Here is a 12,609-nt window from a genome sequence, read left to right on the forward strand (position 1 = left end):
GCTTTTCTGATGATACTGACAGCAGAGATCGCCCAAGGCAGCATTCCACCAAGAGCGTATCTCCTTGGACAGTCATGTCCTTGTAGGTTTGCAGCCAATAATAACATGACTAACTGTGAAATGTTCAAAGCTTAGAATTTTGCTTTATAGCCTAGGTCTTTGCAAACTTCTCCACACCTTCATCCCTGACCTGCCTGATGTTTTCCTTGGTCCTCATAATGCGGCATTTTACTATTGACTTCTAACACACTTCTGTCTTCACATGATGGCTGTGTTTTTACTCAAAAACACCGCTGGTGTTCACCTGGACAACAGACTCTCAGCAGTGAAGCCATCTAAGATGAGAGAGAATAGACTGGATTTTTTTGAGGAAGCTTTGGTCCTTCAGTGTTCACACCAAGATGCTGCACATCTTCTATAAGTCTGTTGTGGAGAGTATCATCTCCTCTCACATAATCTGTTAGTCTAGCAGCATCAGAGCCGAGGACTAAACGAAGGCTCAACAAGCTGTTAAATAAGGCCGGTTCTGTTCTAAGGCCACTGTGGGAGATTTGGAGAAAGAAAAATTCTTCACAAAATCAAGAGAATCCCAAAGTATCCTCTTCATGAGACTGCCTCATAGCAAAAAAGTGTGTTCATTCAGAGGCTTCTTGGGAACTGCTGTAATACAGACTGCTACAGGAGCTCCTTCCTGCCCACAGCCATCAACAACTCTCTGAAGAACCTTGAATAATATGAGTTACAACAACATTTAAATTCACTTTAGGATCAATTCAATATTTTAATTGAATTTTATTTGAACTAGATTAAAATAACTGATTGACTTCTTCAGTAATTTTGATCGTACCAGATTTTATTTAGAGATATCAAATTAAAGGGGGCTGGATACATGTGCAAACCACACAATGAAATATATTTTAGTTTGTGTTGCAATATGACAAAATGTTAACAAGTTCCAGGGGTTATGAATACTATTGCAAGGCGCTGCAAAGCATTACTACGAGGATATGTGCTGCCCATTTTAACAAGTACATGAGTATAGCCTGCAGCAGGTGGCAGGGACACTGTCCTCAGGGCAGTGAACCCAGATTCAAGATCTGATTTGCCCCGGCGCTTTTGAAGTTTCCCCCGAAAACACTTTGAATCTCAGCCAGCTCCATGGACAATGTTGTATCGGTGACCCTTCACCTGCCCTGTTGTGAGGAAGGCAGCAACCAAAAATGAAAACTCCCTCTGGTTGACACAAAGGAGGCCCGGGCTTGTTGCAGCACTGTCAGTTTGACCAGTCAGGAATGGTTTGATCAATATTTCACATGGCTGCTTTCTGCTGGAGCTCCCCTGTTCAGTTCAACGTGTATATCTGCCACCCGTGAAAATGGTGAAATATAAAAAAAAAAGCTCCAAACAATAGTTAAGAAAAATGAATGCATACTTTTTTTTTTAATAAATGCATTTTTAATTGACTTAGTGATGAACTGCAGGCAGATTCACATTTATTAATCTTTATCTTTTTTTTTAAGAAACTTTGTTGGTAGAGTCAGAGCACTCGCTACACATTTTGGTTGCTCTGGTGTTTATAAAGCCATCCTTCATTACAGCAGCGTAGAAAAATGTTTGCAGTCATTTCTAAGTTAAGATAGCAAATGAAAGCTGTGTTGTTTTGTCTCTGCCGTTTTGAGAAGAAATGGGCACACGTGTCATTTATTTCTACTCCCAGCAAACAGAAAGAAGTTGTGGCTTACTAATTAAAGTCCATTTCACCCGAATCAACTTAAAAAGTAAAACATACATTTGAAAAACAATTACTGTGTCACTGAAGAATTTGCCCAAATCAGTCAGTTTTCAGCTTGAGACTTTTTTTCCCCAGTGGAAACTGTTACCAATTAAAGTTTATTTATTTTTTTTGTTTTTGTTTTTATTGTTGTTGTTTTTTTTAAATAATTGCAGAGGATTATAGACCTGCATTAAGATTTAAAATTATTTTAAGTTTTTTTTTTTTTTTTTTTACACATCTTTCTCAAGGTTGCCGATAAGTGTGGAATGTGCTGTACTGAACAATCATAACTAAGTAATGTCTTTGCTAGCTTATAAAGTACATCATTCCCTCAGTTTCAGCTTGATTTTTATCAGCTTCGTCACAGTCAGCATTTGGCTCTAGTGAAGACAAAAAGTGTGAGCTTGAAACCAACAGTGAGTGAGTTTTGTTTTGTTTTTTTCACCATTTTAAATCTTTTAAGACACTGTTTTTATTATTATTATTATTATTATTATTATTATTATTATTGTTCGTTCTTCGATAGGCATCAGAAGAACAAATGCCTGGGATTGATGCAGCAGAACACTGAATTCCACGCTGTTGATCCCAATATGCACATACTATTCATAGAGAGACTTAATCAGAAACACAAAATCCGTGTTCATGTCATCATGTTTGCTACTTGTGTTAATCACTAACATAAGGCAACAAAGACTGCTTAAAAAAATCAGCAATGCAAACATTTTAGTATAGTTTTAAAAAAAATAATCTGTGGCCAAAATAAAGGTATAAATGATTTACCAAACTGAAAAGAAGCAAAGAGCCTCTAAAACAAAAACAAAAAATGAAAATAGCTTGGTATACATGCAGAGTACATAAAGAGAAATCAAAATTTGCAGGTCAGAGCTGTGCAAAATCACTGAGATCTTTGACAAAATGTTTAAGCGTTGTGTCTCTAGTATGAGCTGGCGTTTAGAAAAGAGAATGAAATGGTTTTAAATCCCTGGTACTAAATAATTCAAACTTTCATTTTGAGAAGTTTGATTCTAGCCTTGTCGGGCTACAATATGTAACTAAAAACCAGTGAGTCACATGAACCCAAAAAATAGAATTAACATGAGTACAAGTTGGTTGACACGTTCCCACTTGTTTTGTATAGACACGGAAAAACAAGCTGAGGCCTTGTGAACGTAGAGATTTGTGTGTGGGAGCACAGTTGTCAGTCATCACTCACTTTTTGTCAATCGCAGGTTAATGTGTGACTGAAAAAAGGTACCCAATAAAAGGAATCGTCTTTATTAACAACCAGTGTTCGCTCCAATAAAAAAAAAATTTTTTAAAAATCATTAATGGGTCGGTTTACTTCAGAATGTATCACTCAGACTGTCTTTTACTAATATTTTTTTTTCACTATTCCAACCCAGAAATTGAAGAACAGCATGTTGCAAACAAAATAAATGTTCTGACTAGAATGTGTAAAATGTGGATATACTTCGAAATGAGGAAAAGGGCAAATATGACAATGGGGATAAGAAAAATTCAATAAAGTTGGTGAAAAATACAAGACAAAATGTTCACATTAAATGCAGTCAGCGTGGATCCGTAAGGTGTTTTGTCATCATGGCACGTAGATTTCTGTGTCTCATCAATTCGTTTTGGATTTCTTTACTATGGTATGATGTGTTGCTTTTTAATATCTTTAAGAATTAAGTGTATTATTATTATTATTATCATTATTATTATTATTATTATTATTATTATTATTATTATTATTATTATTATTATTATTATTGTCCCATATGCCTGGTAGTTATCAGGTCTGCGTTCGGTGACTGATATTAAATGGAAACATACAGTTGATCAATTTATTTGTGTGTACTCAGATTGTCTTTGTCTGAAATTACTACTGATGATTTGAAATATTTAACAGTGAGGGAAAAAAGCAAAATAGGCAAAATGTGTAGAAGAACCAGTTCCTTTTCTCTGCACTGTATATCTATAGTGCCGTAAAAGGACCCCAGTGCATTTCAACTAAGTTTCTGCCAAGTTTTGTGTTCAATAATGTCTTTTACTATTAAAGGACCTTGAGGTAACTTCAGACATTGGATAACAACAATCACTTTTGTCAAAATTAAAGCTACAGAGTCTGTCACACTTGACTTGCTGGGTCTGAACTCTCTGACGTTTAATTTTGTTCAAAAGCAAAAATTATAGGTGTCAAGCATTGGTTAGTTTTTTTTTTTTTTTTTTTGCTTTGAATGGTGCTAATCTGGCAGCTGTCCTGTGAATACTCCTCCATTAGCTGCTGCAGCTGAATACAAGCCTATGCTACCTACTTTCAAGAAAGAAAGTTCTTGAAAAATGAACAAAAAAGGTTTTTTTTTCCTGTTCTTGAGGGGTTGTCAGGTGATAGCGGATCTGAAACTAAGTACTTTTGGTCCTTTTATAATTTAGAAAGCCTAATTTGAATAATATTCTAAAAAAAAATGCTCATTGATGACTGGCTTTTATATTATTCGTTCTCTGAAGACAGAAAAGAAAGCTAAATGTCTGCAGAGGTAACACTCCTAAAAAAAAGCCCTTCTTCTTCTTCTTTGCTTGAATGAGAAGCATTGTACACAGGCATATGAGTCCTATATGAGTGTCAAGTGCAATCGAACTCAGTGCATTGATAAGGTTAAATATGTACACATGAGCTGAATATAAATCGAGTTCTGAGTCGAAGCCTAAAGATTCAAGGCTAAATCAAGAAAATTAAGCAGCTTGTCCTCCATTTGATCTGTTTTGATTCATCCCACATGAGATAACGATCAGCTCAGCGATGTAGCTGGGATTTTACTTACTTACTTATTTATTTATTTACACCTTTTATTTATTTATATGTAGTTTTAAATACCACCCACGTCTGCTCCACATTCTTCTTGTCTCCTCACTGCTTAAGATCTAGGCACTGCAGCAGTGGAGCTGACAGTCTTTTTGCTTTGTGATTCAGAGATTCTAAAGCATTGCTTAGTGCCTTTTTTTCATCTGCTAGTGAGGGTTTTTGTACACATGCCAGTCTAAGCAGGAGGCTTGTTTGTAAAATCAGTTTATTTTAGGGTGAAATGTGTAATTTAGAAATTGAACAAATCCAATTGCAGTCAACTTACCAGTAATCAAGAATACCCACGTAGCATGGGTAAGGCTGATGCTTGTCTTCCATGATTGCCTTGTAGGGTTTGTAGCAAAGCTCTGGAATGGTGAATTCCCAATCGCCGGAAGGAGACGGCCCATTGCTTCGAACGGACGTGCGTTGGGGTCTTCTACTTGTGGATTCCGACAGAACTGAAGAGCACCTCCCGTAAGAAATCCTGGAAGTGTTCCTAAGTGATTTTCCACTTATCAGAGCAGCAGAACTTTTTTTCCATGTTTGCAAATAACATAATGTGCTGTTGGATGGTTGTTCCTCAGGGTTCAATCCTGGGTCCTGTTTTGTTCCTTTTACACATCATCTCCCTTGATGAGATTAGCAGTGGCTTTAATAAAGTGTCTTTCCATTTGTGTGCTGATGATATTAAATTCAATAGTCTGCAGGTAATTTCTGAAACCTTTATCATTGCTCCTGCACAGAAAGTCCCTTGGGCCAAACAAGCTCAGTGTTCTGTTTGACCGGTCGGTTTCTCCAGACTGATACTTCTGGAAACAAGTTGCTTTTATCAGTTGAGAGATATTTCTAAATTGACTGCGACGTTGCCCAAATCTGGTGATTAAGATGATTATTCATGTTTTCATTTCCTTGTCTGCTGTTACTTATGTCCAGTTAGTTCAGAGTGCCGCAGCGAGGCTTTTAACAAAACCTGACAGAAAGGCAAACATCTCACCAGTTGTATCTTCTCCTCATTGGCTACATTAACAAATGTAGAATTTATTTCAGACTTCTAATCTCAACTTTTAGAGCTTCTAATGGACAGCTCCACCTTCAATACCTCACAGAAATGTTGACCTCTTATTCTTCAGATTGCGCTCTTTGATTTTCTGAAGGTCCCTACAGCCCATATTAAAACTCCAGGTGACCTGTCCTTTCAGGCAGTAACCCCCAGTCTGTGGAATGCCCTTCCCCGTCTCTCCTTGTGGCCGACTCAGTCGATTCCTTCAAAAAGCAGATTAAGGTACTTTTATTCAGACAAGCTATTAGTTCAGTGTTATTGTTTTTATCAGTTGTTCTTTCTGTCTTTGTTTTATATCAATATATCTGTGAAGCACTTTATTTTTGTCTAAATCTAAAGGTGCTGAATAGATCAAGTTTACTCACTAACTAAACCTGTCTCAAGGTTAAGTCGTGTCAAAAACAGAAAGCTGAGTTTTTGACTGACAGTGTTTTTTGTCTATTTAACGTGTGAATCATACTCTTTGCAGACACGTGTCTCAACTTTCTTGGATCAACTTGTGTCTCAGATGCCGACTTAAAGAAACCTTTTGTGGAGGCGACAGAGGAGATGAGCCTGCACTGCAGCTTCCAATAGGTCTCCCTCTGGAGCACATCTTTATTTAGACATGCAAGAACTCTGCAGCAACTTACGAGAGAGGAAGTGATGTTTAAAGACAATAAAAAAAAGAGGCTCACGTGTTATGTTTATCTATATATGCAACAATCAAAAAAAGTGACATGAAAGATTTGTTTTTCAGGTATAACATCAAAAATGTTTTTTTTTTTTTGTTTGTTTTTTTTTTTTATAGAAATTAGTTTTTTTGTTGTTTTTTGTTTTTCCCAGATTGGGTTTACTGAGGTAGCTTAATTTTAGAACAGAATCACAGCAGAACCACTTGCTGAATGAGGACATCTATGGGTCAAATTAAGTATTGCAGCAATCAGCACATTCTCCCTTTCTGTTGTGGCACAAGAAAATCTAGGTAAATAAAATGTAATAAGTTATGCTATAAAATATATGGGTAATTTAAGCAGGGAACTCAAAAAAGAATGACATTCTGATCCAACTTTTTTATTATTTTTTGGTTTTATCACAGCAAAAACCAGGTTGAATATAAATAAATCCTAAAGACGCATCCTATTGTATTTAAACTAATAAAATGTAAGCTAAGAAAGAAATCACATTCTGCTTTATTGCATACATAGCCAAACCAACTATCCCCCCATGACTCACCACTGGTGATGATTCATGTTCTCTAACATAATCTTGCCCAGAGTGGGGGAAGCAAGTATGGCAAACATTAACCTACAGTACTTAAGCTGCCGTTTTCTCGAGGGGATTTGGAAGGATTTTTATACTTAGAACTAAGTGGCACACTTCAGAAGGAGGAGCAGACATGCATTGACTAAAGCTACTTAGTGGAAATGACACACTAAATTGAAAATGAGGGTTTATTTTTTTAAATCTCTTGAATAGAATTCAATTTTGTACACAGCATTGATTTCATTGTTTGCTTCTTGTGTAGATATATAGAGAGTGCTCTACGGTAAATTTGTTTTTCTGTGTGTTTGTGGGTGTGTGTGTGTGTGCGTGTGCATGCGTGTGGATGTGTGTCACAAATGACTTCACTCTCAACAAAGAACACTTGATTTCTCTATAGACTCTAATTAAACTGGTAACATTGAGAACACTTTATTTCCCAGAAATAGACATTTGCCTCATCATGAGCACTGATTTTGATTTTGATTGAAGAACTTGCTTTGGTCTTCCAGATTTGCCTCTGTTAACTTCTGTTATTTCACACACACACACAAAAAAAGTTATGTTTTCTACATGCAGGACAATCTTGCTGCTGGCAAAGTGGGTTTTTTTGTTTGCTTGTTTTTTGTTGGATGTTTTCATTATTACTTTTCTTTTGTGGTCAATTTATTGCATTCTAAATAACAACCGGAAAGCACTACTTGTGATCGCTTGATTGGGAAAAAAAAAAAAAGCATTTCTGACAGTATCTGGCATACACTGTTAGGATCTAATTATAATAAGAATTGTAAAGCTTTCAACATTTTGTATACATTTTAGTTATGTTTAGGACAGATTTTCTTCTTTTTTTTAAGCAGTTATTGTAAAAAAATTATGACTTGTACACATTCAAAACATCTATTGCCCTCGGTTGATCATGAAAACCCTGCTACGGACTCAAGTCTTTTTCTGCCTTCATGCAAGATTGTCCTGAACTCAGTCCATCTTCTCATCGACTCAGAGTGCTGAGCACACCGTCACACAAAGCAGTAACGTGTGACCAGTGGTTCCTATAAGTCCTTCACAGAACAGACGTGTTCATGCAGAGAATAACGTCCACGTAGGTAGACTTCATTAACTATTTAAAGGTTGCGCTGGATTTTATTTATGGGTGTTAAAGTAAAGGAGGCTACATACAAAAGCCCTGCATTCTTTCTGGACCTTTATTTCTGTAAATCTTGTAAAGCGTAAATCCTTCTTGGTCCACTTCACTTTGTATTGCTCTGCCATATAAAATCATGTTAAAAGCCATTATAGTTCATGGTAAATTAATTATTTGTAAGTGTATACTTTACTTATTTAAAGATTACTAGCGTGTTGAAAGGACAATTATTTGACAACCTACGACTTACCGTTTCCTCTGTTTGATCCAGATGTCATGGCAGAGACTTTACCACACTTCAAAGTGGAAAAGGCACAAGAACATGCTTTTTCAAATAAGGCAGATGTGTGCTGATCTTCATGAGTTAGATATTACAGTAACAAGAAGCAGATAATCACCTAAATGTGCCCATATGTGCAAACGTAGCGACAGAGTGGATGGTAAAGTACACAACAGTCTTCAAATTTCACTGCTACAGAAATGCAGCAACAGCAGATTCATTTATATGTTCAGGATTTTCACACCAGTTTTCCATAAACCCCAGTAATATTCAATAAAGGGACATCTGCTTTATTGAAACATCCCCATTTATTTTCCTTGTGTTGATAAGCAAAATGTCTACAGACCACTCAACAGTTTGTCACATTAATAAATAAAGAAACGCATTCTTTTATGTGTCTAATCACAGCTGCGGATATCTCCTTAGTTCTGCTTAAGCCCGCTCCCTCAGTTCATTACTATTTCATGGCCCATGGCCACTTTTACTCATAAAACTGCATTACATTATTTACAAACTGGAAACAATTTGACAAACACTGTACTACAGGACAGGGAGTCACAAATTAACAGTGAATTATGAATAAGTATTTCACTTTCTATGCTTTGTTACATTAAGGTCCTTTATGTGGTGAGGAAGCAGGTGTTATCAAAGGAGACATGCCCCACACTGCTGTCTGTTTCTGTAAGAAGGGAAAGAATCAGTTTTTTCTCTTCATGATCTCAGGGACAGAAAAAAAAAGGATGAATAGAGAAACTGGAGAGACAAAACACCGGTACAATCATCAGAAAGTCCCAAGCAACAGGGGATATAGTAAGAATGAAGATAACAAATGACTCTCATTCACACACTTCTTAAGCAGTTCTGATGTTAATCATAACCACTTGCCATTTTCTTCTTGACTCGTGACTTTCAACCAAGCCTGAAATCCGAGTGAAAGATTGATACACTGATGCTACTCTCCTCTAAGTGGTGTCCAATATCCCTCACATTCCCTTCAGTTTGGATCTTCTTTTTTTTAAAAAAAGACTTCCCTCCAGGTCCACTTTCAAGCTGGCTACTCCGGCTGTTTGTTCAGATCTATATCAATGTTAGAGATAGGACCCATTCCTCTGATCTCCTCCATCACTGCAAAAGAGAGGGAGCATGCAGATGATAAACACCACACTTTGAAGGGCTTGTGAACCCAAAACGCTGATTGATAGACAGCTAGTTAGCTACTTATAGCTAACTAGCTAAGATAGACAGACAGACAGACAGACAGACAGATAGATAGAGATGTGAGGCGCTCTCCCACAAATGGAGGGAATTTCATATCAGATGATAAAAAACTGTCTACGTTTATCAAAATCTGGATGAATCATTCTCCAGAAAGGATGAGTCAGTCTAAAAAGATGTGAGAACTCTTTATATAGCTCATAAATGTCTTTTTTTGTCATTTTTATAAGAAATGTTGCCCTGACAACATCAGTTACTCTTACAGTTTCCTGCAAAAGTATTCACTTTCCTCGACCTTTATCACACTTTGTCATGACACAACCTCAGACTTCAGTGTATTTTTTTTTTGGGGGGGGGGATTAATGAGATAAAACAACACAAAATAATAAAAATAATTTTGAAATAATTTTTTTTTTTTTTTACACCTAAAGAATAAATTTCCTTTGTGTGTAATTTAAATGAAACTGTATGCAAGAACACCAAAAGGCAAACAAAGCCTTCACAACCTTTTTGTTGAATCAGTTAACTTTACTTTGTTTTTTGTTTTTAATTTTAAGAAACTTTTAATCAGTCGTATCAAGAAGCACAATTAAACTAGCCCTATTAACTGTGATGATCTGATACAAACATTTGAGCATCACTGAAGTATAGAAGAATAGATGGTAAAACCGCTGCTTTATTTGGGGACAAAATCAAATAAAGCACTGTTTTGATTTTAAGATTTAAGAGATTTTATGTTACAAAGTAGCAGCTCTGCATTGTTGTTGTATTTAGGAATGAAATAAAAAAAGGTGTGCTGTGTTTTCAGCAGTCTGTGGCTACAGGTTAGACGGGTAGGTGGGGGCGGGGTTGAACCGTCAATTGTAACCCTGCAGAAGAAGGAGTGTAAAGCTCTATCGGGACAGTAGCGGTTCAAAGAGTGACGAATGTGACTGCAATTCAATCAAGAGCACGATGATAGCAGCCTGGCCCTTGACCAATAACAAATTGGTGGCAGGTATCTCATTAATTACACATTTTTCATGTTCTTCTGGCATTGCACTTTTTGTCTCCTGGAAATGTTCCGTTTTCAAACGCCCAGACGGATTCCACCCAACATCGTGGTCTGTTTCCAGTAAAGCTTTAGCATTACAGAGCTCTTGCTTTGCGTCAGATACAAAGATCTGCCACGACGTACACGCTGTGGGGATCCTGTTGTTAGTGTAGAAGAAAAACATGGTCTATAACATCACTTTTGGCCATGTTGCCTCAGACCTACCGGGGGGAACTCCATTCCCGGTTAAATGACGAGCCGCCACCTGTTCTCATTTCATCTCTCTTGCATGCTCGCTGTGCCTGTTGGACCACCGGTGAAGGGCAGACACCCAGGTACTCCGTGAGGAATGGAGGCAGGTTTCCTATTCAGAAATCTCCCCCTGTCTATTACCTGATGGCTGCCACCTGTTCACCTTCTTCCACCCCTTCCCCACCACTATCTCACTGCACACACACCTTGCTCTCGTTTGAGCAATGGGAAGACTTTCCAAAGGAAATGTTCTACTGTTGGAGTCACGCTGGGGTAAAGAAGGGAGGCGAGTCGATGATCCTCTATTTTCAGATGCCTCGATTTTGAATTATGATCATCTTGCAACTCCCTTTTGGCCTTCAGTCTGTATAGCAATATTCATTTTGTGTCTGGTGAATTTGGGATTAAAACATGTTTGTTCTTCATTCAGTGAAGCAACTAGAGTTGGACAGAGTAGCATTACTTCAAGTAACATTACTTATGCAGAATTTAAGTATGATGCATTAAAGCTACCCTTTTTTTTTCAATAGGTTACTCAAGTAAATCCAGTTCTACTCCCCTCTACCATCTTTGTCTGATATTAAAATTAGTTCAATGATCTGAAACACATCTTTTTAAAAACCTTGCAAATGCAAAGTTGTATGTAGCATGTCATCATAACTCTGCATCGCTGATCCTTCCAAACAGGAAGTCTTGTAACACTCAAGAATCTCAGTTGCATCATCTCTTGCCGTAGAATAAGATAATAAACAATCATGTACTACACAAAAGAAGAAAAAAAAAGTAAATCTTACACAAGGAAAAGCTTGCACATGAGGAGTTACTTCCTTGACAGATTATCAGTCAGATATCAAAGTGGCCAAATCCGTCTTCCCTGACACCCTGGAGCTGAGGCCATCTGGATCGGCCATTTTCTGGTCATTAACCACGCTCGCATCTCCAGGATGTTCGATTTCTTGCTCTCTCGGTGCAAATGAAGCTGGCTAACTCAGTCTTTACAGCCTCCGCCTCTTTGTTTGCTAAATTCTGTCTGTTGCACGGTGCAGGAGAGACGCCGCTTTTGGAAATGGACCGCGATAAAAGGCATCTTGATCTGGGCACCGTACAGCATGATGGCGTGAGCCGCATAGCTGCAAAAGCCGAACTTCAGTAAACATACTCTCTCTCTCTCTCTCTCTCTCTCTCTCTCTCTATCTCACACATACATAAGGGAAAGTGTGAAGGATGATCACAATGACGACCACGACGAGGTGTTGCATCTGAGGGGACCTGCTAATGATGAAGGCAGTCACATCTCTAACGGGACTAATTGGGATTCAGAGAAATCGAATGTAATGATAGATGGAAAAGGACGGCAACTCAGCGGTGCCTGAAACTGCTGGCAGAAGATCAGAGGCATGAAAAGAGCTGAACCCTTTCACTCAGGCCTCAAAGTCATCTTTTGCCAGCAGGTAACTTTGCTTTAGCATTACAAGCTCAGACTCAAGCATCATTTTCTTGCTGTTGGTTTTTTGTTGTTGTTGTTTTTGTGCGTGCCAGTTTTAAGCAATATATATGTTTGCTGGCCAGTTTAGACTGTCAACATATTCCCTGTTAGGAGGTGAAAAATGGGTGCACCACACTGCGCAGCAGATGGCAGGAATGGATCATCAGTCTGAAACAGGAGACGCGTGATGTATGGATTCCCCCAGAGGAAACACTTTCAGAGTATGAGCCACTTTGGGAAGACATTTTGCTCGCAAACCAGCGGTTTTGTGTCCATGC

This window comes from Poecilia mexicana, unplaced genomic scaffold (genome assembly GCF_051168715.1).
Source record: "Poecilia mexicana isolate PSO_F unplaced genomic scaffold, ASM5116871v1 scaffold_20, whole genome shotgun sequence".
NCBI classification, from domain to species: domain Eukaryota; kingdom Metazoa; phylum Chordata; class Actinopteri; order Cyprinodontiformes; family Poeciliidae; genus Poecilia; species Poecilia mexicana.